We start from the raw sequence: 8,611 nt of genomic DNA on the forward strand, positions 1-8,611 counted from the left end.
AGGGGCACCGGCGGGGTGCTTGTTGTAGGTAAGGGCACCGGCAGGGTGCTTGTCGTAGGTGAGGGGCACCGGCAGGGTGCTTGTTGTAGGCGGGGTAGCCGCTGTGTAGTTATAGTTGTCCGCTAGACAACTATGGTCGCTGATGTGCTGGATGAAGAGTAACCACTGTGTGGCTGTCGTTCAAGTGGTTGGGAGTTGGCTGCTGGCAACTATAATCGCTGATGTGCTGGATGTGGGGCAGCCGCTGCGTAACTCTCTTCCGAGTGTTGGGGGTTGGCTGCTGGGCAACTATGGCCACCAATGAGTCAACTGAAGATTATGGTGAGGGGATAACTGTCCCCCTATGCCCCTGGCCTTAAGCTCAGTGGACGAATGTAAATAAGTTTGACGGCGATGGCCGGAGTAATGTTCATGAGCAGTGTGCTTTTTATTCGAGATATCAAACAGAACTGAATATGAATTCTGGACTTAAAGCTAACAGAAGCTAACTCATAGCGGCCACGCAAAAGTGCTGTGTTTGCCGGCTATGCACGAGCATCCGGTCAAATGCTGTGTCAGCGATTTGGCCGGTGCATGGTATTCGGACAGCCGGTCATCGACTCTGTCCGGTTGACTTTAGTTAACTTATACATGACGGCCGCTGCCAATGTTTGCAGGCAGCGCAGCCGCAATTAGCTAGCTGTAAGTGACTCGAATTATGACCATCAATGAATAAAGAACAAGCTTGGCCGTTGGCCACTACAACCAAATCTTTTAATTTATTCTGAGGAAATAACACACATCTATAAATTGGATATAATTAATACACCAGCGATAAATCGTATGCACCCGTGACATCAACCATCAAAATATATATGCAAACTTTAATTAATTCATACAACTCTCACAGAGGTTGTGCCAACTTGCACGGTATCGCATTCGAAGGGGCATCATTATAGCTAATTTCTGAATAAATTACAGGCAATTCAAACCCACAGTTTTCGAAAAATTCAAGTATTTTCAATTATGGCTTCCGCCACGCGGTTACACTGTCAAGGCCAGCGATAAATCGTATGCACCCGTGACATCAACCATCAAAATATATATGCAAACTTTAATTAATTCATACAACTCTCACAGAGGTTGTCCCAACTTGCACGGTATCGCATTCGAAGGGGCATCATTATAGCTAATTTCTGAATACATTACAGGCAATTCAAACCCACAGTTTTCGAGAAATTCAAGTATTTTCAATTATGGCTTTTGCCACGCGGTCACACTGTCCAGACCGGCGAAAAAGCGAATTCAGCCAAGACATTTACCACAAAAAGGTATTTATCGATATATCGCCAAGTGCCAGGCTACGACCTACAACACTTAATTGAGCCAATCGAATACTTTTGGCCGCCAAATATTCAAAAATATATATTATTAATATCAAATCTTCATTGTGATATGTATGCACCCCCTAATTGGTATTTATTTCCTGATTATTTAAATATATAATTCATCGAAATCGAGCCAGCGGCTTGGTAGAATTTAACATTTTATTGATTTTAAAAAAATATAAAAAATTCCCTAGTTGCTGTTCTAGGGAATTTTTTTATTTTTCTAAAATCAATAATATGTTAAATTCTACCAAGCAACTGGCTCGATTTCGATGTATTATTAATATAATTAGCTATAATGATGCCCCTTCGAATGCGATACCGTGCAAGTTGGCACAACCTCTGTGAGAGTTGTATGAATTAATTAAAGTTTGCATATATATATTGATGGTTGATGTCACGGGTGCATACGATTAATCGCTGGCCTTGACAGTGTGACCGCGTGGCAAAAGCCATAATTGAAAAGACTTGAATTTCTCTAAAACTGTGGGTTTGAATTGCCTGTAATGTATTCAGAAATTAGCTATAATGATGCCCCTTCGAATGCGATACCGTGCAAGTTGGCACAACCTCTGTGAAAGTTATATAAAGTTATAGAAAGTTAGCGTCGAATGATTGTCATGGCTAAGCTATTTACATTGCGGTAAACGGCCTTTTATTAACCTTTTTCACACCACCAACTGTAAAGCAATTTTCTCAAAATCTGTGGGTTTGATTTTGATAAAATTTTCATAGAACACGCCTTGGATTATCCCCTATCTACCCATATACCGTGCATGTTGGCACAACCTCTAGGAGTGGAGCCGTAGGTAATTTTATCTTTGTCCCCCTTTTTTGTATGGGGAAAATCCGAGGTTGCGTCACTGTAAGGCTATTTTCTCGAAAACTGTGAGTTTGATTTTGATGAAACTTTCAGACAAGGAGCTTGAATTAACCCTCAATAGCTTGGCTTATCGTGCATATTGGCACAACCTCTGTGAGCGGAGCAGTTAACAAAATTGTGGGGACACGATTTTTCAAATGCATTTTTGAAACATTAATAGGCATCGGATGTATCCCAAACCTACCTAGATCGATGCTAATTTGACGGACATAACTTTTCGTCGAATGTTAGAGTGACCGCGGCAATTCAGTCAAACCAAAGACCATAGAATAACAAGATGCGTAACAGCCATACAACGGAATGTACGGCAAAATTTTTGGTGTGGATTTTCGATGTGGATTTTCGATTTTGCTAGTGTGCGTTGTCCGTGTAAAGCTCTTTGGTTTTGTTGGTGAATCATTTCGTGTGGTCTGCTGCAATAAGGGCTCAATCTCGCATTTGACTAACGTTAGGTGTCAATGGCCTGTAGGCCAGGGGTCTAGTCGCTCAACCGCGGGAATTGCAGGTAGGAGTTCAACTCCGACTGGGAACAACTTTTTTTTATGCAATCGTTTTTTTTTTTTAAATTAATGAAAATCATGAGTGCTATTCACATAAAATGCTAATGTTAGATAAGTTGATTAGAGTTTTGCTGTACAAACATTGTTAGTGGCTAGACTCCCCAGACAAATGTAAAAGTAGCAATAAGATAAATATACTTCGTCAAAAATAAATAAATATGGGGATCTTTGAACAGTAAAGCTTTAATCTATTTATCAAAAATTTGCATTTTGCACTCACCATATTCAACAAAATATAATAAAAAATCGTTTTCTCGAGTACACATTACGCTTTTATTCAAAGTGAATTACTTATTGTGTTAATGTTTTTATTGTTATTAGATATTTTTTTAAAGCCTTTGATATGTAATTTACACAAAAAAAATATCTATAGGAGCGATTAATTGCTAAAGTCCCAATTGGTACATCTAAAAAAAATTTCGGCTATAAAAACATAATTTAAAATAATAAAAAAACTAAAAACAAACTAAAAAAATAAAAAATCCATCTATTAAAAAAAAAATCATAAAAGTACAGCTAAAAAAATATTTAAATAAAAAAAACTATAAAAAAAATTAAGATGAATCCAACCTCTGAGTGGACTCGAACTCCATGTTCTCAAATCCATTATCCACGGGTCACCAACATACGCAGAGCGCCACAGCCCTCTCATAATTGGCTTGAGCAATGCGTCTTTTAGATCGATTCCTTTTCGTCAACATAATTCAAGAATCGACAAATGAGACAAAAATTGAATTTTGACTTTTTCACAGCGCGAAGTGTCGTGAGCGAGATAGCAAGAGGGAGGGAAAGAGAAGGAAGAAAAGCAACGGCATTCTAAAAATAGATTCCTATACGTGTAAGGGTTGCTTTGCAAAAATTAGCCCGCCTGTGTAAATTTTTCTACTCCTAGTTACGCATCTTGTTACTCTATGGTCTTTGGTCATACCATACTAACCCTACCATACTAAATACCGTAAATACACAATAAATACGAAAGCACAGTCATACTTTTTTTTCGAAGACTTTTCGATGTTAAGCCTAGTACTCAGATCGGCTAAGAGTTTCACTAGTCGAAAATCTTATTCTTTGTAGTGTGACCGAACTTTTCAAAGTTCACCCGCTATGCATGTGGCATGGTCTTACTGACAAGCAGCTGGGTTTGTTGACAAACGGAAAACAAATCAATAGGAGCAATTTAAAAAAGAAGAGCCTGCTGATGCACAAAGAAATTAAATTAAAATAAATTAAATTTTCAACGAATGTTTTTATTTATGTAAATTATGATTCGCCATCTTCCCGCGCCAGCTCCGAGCTGGCCAATAATGGCTGGTAATGGCTCCTCCAGCTGTCCCTTAGCGGGCGACCTTATTTCCTCCTCCCTATAAAATCCGGCGCATCCTCTATCTCCGCTCCATCACCAGCTGCCAAGTAGCTGGTGAAGGAGGAGTCCTCAATGGAGAGCTCGTCGAAGATCGAGCGATGTCCCATGTTCCTTCCCACTGAGATTCTCTAGTGGATCTCCTCCAGCGCTTCAACTATTCTGCGGATTAGCCCCGTTGTGGTATTGCTTCCTGTCGGTCAAGTCCCACAACAACGGGCAACAGCTTGGATTAGGCGTCCTTTTTTTATCTGCACTGACCTCCTTTAGCCGTTTTGGATGTTTTTCTTCCATTTTTACACCCGTTACTCGTAGAGTAAAAGGGTATACTAGATTCGTCGGAAAGTATGTAACAGGCAGAAGGAAGCGTTTCCGACCCCATAAAGTATATATATTCTTGATCAGGATCACTAGCCGAGTCGATCTAGCCATGTCCGTCTGTCCGTCTGTCCGTCTGTCTGTCCGGATGAACGCTGAGATCTCGAGATCTGAGAGCTAGGCTATTGAGATTTGGCGTGAAGATTCCTGAGCTTCTTACGCAGCGCAAGTTTGTTTCAGTAAAGTGCCACGCCCACTCTAACGCCCACAAACCGCCCAAAACTGTGGCTCCTACAGTTTTGATGCTAGAATAATAATTTTAACTGAAATGTATTGTACTCATCAATACCTATCGAATGATAAAAAAAAAGTTTGCCACGCCCACTTTTACGCCCACAAACCGCCCACAAACTTTAAAAAATCGTAAATATGAACGTGGATATCTCGGAAACTATCAAGGATAGAGAATTGGGATCTCAGATTTAGATTCCGTAGCTTTGTGCGCAGCGCAAGTTTGTCACGCAAATATGCCACGCCCACTCTAACGCCCACAAACCGCCCAAACGTGTGGCGCCCACAATTTTCATGCTAGATACAAAATTTTAACTGAACTTTATTGGTCTCGTCAAAACCTATCGATTGACCCGAAAAAAAAATTGCCACGCCCACTCTAACGCCCATAACGCTTAAATCTGTCTACCGCTGATAGGTGGCGCATTTCAATATCGCTTTGCTGCTTGCATATCTCCATTTCCCTTTAGTCCCTTAAGGTGAGTAACGGGTATCTGATAGTCGAGGTACTCGACTATAGCGTTCTTCCTTGTTAATTTTTAAATTCCCCACCGCTTCTGCACGAACACCGCCAAAGATTAAATTTCTTATTCTTTGGGCCGCGGCTAACGGCGTTCATCGAAAATTCACTCGCGAAATCTGGTATTTCCTTAGCTCATCTGAGTACCGCGCTGAAAAACGGACCCGACGAAAAGCTTTAGCCGCCTTTTTGCCTCTCGCTCACTCCTATGGTTAGCTCGCGGTTTTCGTCGATGTGAGTACTAGGCTTTACGTTTGATATGAAAATCGTATCAAATTGATACGAATTTATATTAATATGATGCAAAATCATATAAATTAGAAATGTTGATATGAATCCGTATCATGTTGATATGAATTCGTATCAATTTGATATGTAAAAGGTGATATGTGAAAATTGAGGAGACAATATCAAACGGGTATTGTTCCGTTTTTATACCCGTTACTCGTACAGTAAAAGGGTATACTGTATTCGTCGGAAAGTATGTAACAGGCAGAAGGAAGAGCTTCCGACCCCATAAAGTATATATATTCTTGATCAGGATCACTAGCCGAGTCTGTCCGTCTGTCCGTATGAACGCTGAGATCTCGGAAACTATAAGAGCTACAATACTGGGTCTTCGGGAGCTCAGTGATTGCATGAATTCGCATCTGCGAGCAATTCGAACCCTGACCACTACGCAACAAATTTTGGATGGACTTTTAAATCACATCGTCACTCGGAAACTGGATCAGAGGACGCGGGAAAAATGGGAGAGGATTTGTCAATCAATGAACTGGCTACCTGGGATGTTATGGAGTCGTTTTTGGAAAAGAGGTGCAGGATGATGGAAACTTGGATCAAGCCTTGAGTCCGAATCTTCGATATAGAGAAGCAAAGAAGTTTCACCTTTGCCTCAACTGTTTGCACAAGGGGCATAGTTTGCAGCGATGCAAGTCAACTAACTGCAAATATTGTCGCATGAAGCACCATTCATTATTACACATGAACCATGACCAAACCGCAACATCCACCTCATTTTCATCTCCATCATGCGATCCATCCTCGAGCTCTCAGCCATTACCATCTAAATCATCAGCATTAGTATCATGTTCGCATACATCATCGCATCCTGATCATCATTTACTAAGCCCTCCACCCAAAAAAAAACTCAAATATTTTGCCGATCGACTACGTGTTGCTTCCAACTGCTATTATCTACGTTAGAAATAGAATTGGAGCATTTATGCCTTGTTGAGCAATTTTAGAGCTAAGCTTCATAACCTCTCGCGTAGCCAGCCAACTAAATTTGAATCATAGATGATCGCAAACCTCGATTTCTGGGACAGGAGATCTTCCATGATCTCTGATAAGGCTGGCGATATTCATGTGCAATCACGGGATGCAAGCTATCGTGCGGCATTATCAGCGGTTGTGACTCACAGTATTACTGATTACCAGCCCCATTTCAATATAAATGCAACATCATGGAGCATACCGCAAAACATTTCGCTCGCTGATCCTCATTTCAATCAATCACAACAAATTGACCTTTAACTCGGCGCTGGGTTTTTTTTCGAAATAATTTCTATGGGACAAATTCATTTGGTTAGGGCTTTGCAAACTCTTTAGAACACCAAACTTGGTTGGATAGTCTCTGGAGGGCTATCATCGAACATGGCAACTGATAAATCAGTTTTACAAGCCAGCACCCCGCTGATCATTCCGATGACACGCTTGCCGCCATAGTAAAGCGATTTTGGGAAATTGAGGACTTCACCTGGTCTAAGCCATCTTTATTGTCAGAAGACTTGCGATGTGAGCAACTTTTCACTGAAAATTGCACTAGACTTGGAAACGGCCAATACTCTGTTCGTCTCTTGTCCACTTCCGGATTCGAGTCTCTAGGTGATTCTTGTTGCCTGGCTCGTCGTCATTTCAAGAGTTTGGAAGCTAAACTAGATAGAAACCCAGCCCTGAAAGCTCAGTATTCAGCATTTTTGAGGGAGTATATCGATCTAGGTCTCATGTCTCTTGTAACAAAGGAACCGTCAGAAGCACAATTCTTTTTGCCCCACCATTGCGTACATAAGCAGGAGAGCACGAGTACGAAGCTTCGTGACGTTTTTGATGGATCTCTAAAAAAAACTTCTGGTAGCTCTCTGAACGACATACTTCTGGCAGGACCAACAATTCAACAAAAAATTTTCAATATACTGATTTTGCCCTTTGTGGAGATATCTGCAAGATGTACCGTTGCGTGTGTGTTTCGTACCCGGATGATTTTTTGCAGTGCATCGTTTTAAGAGAGAGCTCCACGGAAGAGTTGAGTGTTTTTAAATTGAACACGGTGACTTATGGAACCAACCACCGTTGTACCGTTGCGTGTGTGTTTCGTACCCAGATGATTTTTTGCAGTGCATCGTTTTAAGAGAGAGAGCTCCACGGAAGAGTAGAGTGTTTTTAAATTGAACACGGTGACTTATGAAACCAAGCCAGCTGCCTTCTTGGATATAAGGGCCATGCATCAACTCTCTTACGATGAGATGGAATCATTTCCTATTGGAGCAAAAATTGTTCGTAGAGATTTCTATGTGGATGATTTAATATCTGGTGGGAACTCAGTTGAGGAGGTGCGAGAATTTTGTCGTCAGGTGAAGGAACTACTGTCGCGAGGCCACTTTCCAATCCGCAAATGGTGTTCGAATGAGTCAGCAGCCCTGGAAGGAGAGTCTGAATGCGACAAGGAACAGTTAATCAAATTTCACGATGGATCTGAGATCTATCTTCTGATCAACTCCTATTTCATTTTTCTCAGCTGCCAACCAATCAACGACCCACTAAGCGGGTTGCATTGTCAAAGATTGCCAAATTCTATGATCCACTCGATTTAATAACTCCAATTATCCAAAATCTAAGATTTTTCTGCAATCCCTATGGAGTGCGAACGTGGATTGTGAAGATGCACTGCCAGAGCCCATTCTTTCGTCATGGGGGGAGTTGACCTCACAGTTATCGGTCGTACAGAACTTAAAATTTCCACGATTCGTACTGCAACCAAGGGCTTCCGTTGAGTTGCACGGATTCTGCGATGCTAGCATGTCAGCTTATGGAGCGTGTCTATACTTGCGATCGAAGACCAATGGAGAATCGAAAGTACATCTGCTCTGTGTCAAGTCAAGGGTAGCTCCATTGAAGGCCTTAACAATTCCAAGATTAGAACTTTCCGCAGCGCTTTTATTGGCTGAGCTAATCATAAACGCCAAGGAAGCCATAGATTTCGATTGCACCTTTCATTGCTGGTCGGACTCGTTTTTTGTGTTGGCGTGGATT

This window comes from Drosophila subpulchrella, unplaced genomic scaffold, assembly GCF_014743375.2.
Source record: "Drosophila subpulchrella strain 33 F10 #4 breed RU33 unplaced genomic scaffold, RU_Dsub_v1.1 Primary Assembly Seq26, whole genome shotgun sequence".
NCBI lineage: Eukaryota > Metazoa > Arthropoda > Insecta > Diptera > Drosophilidae > Drosophila > Drosophila subpulchrella.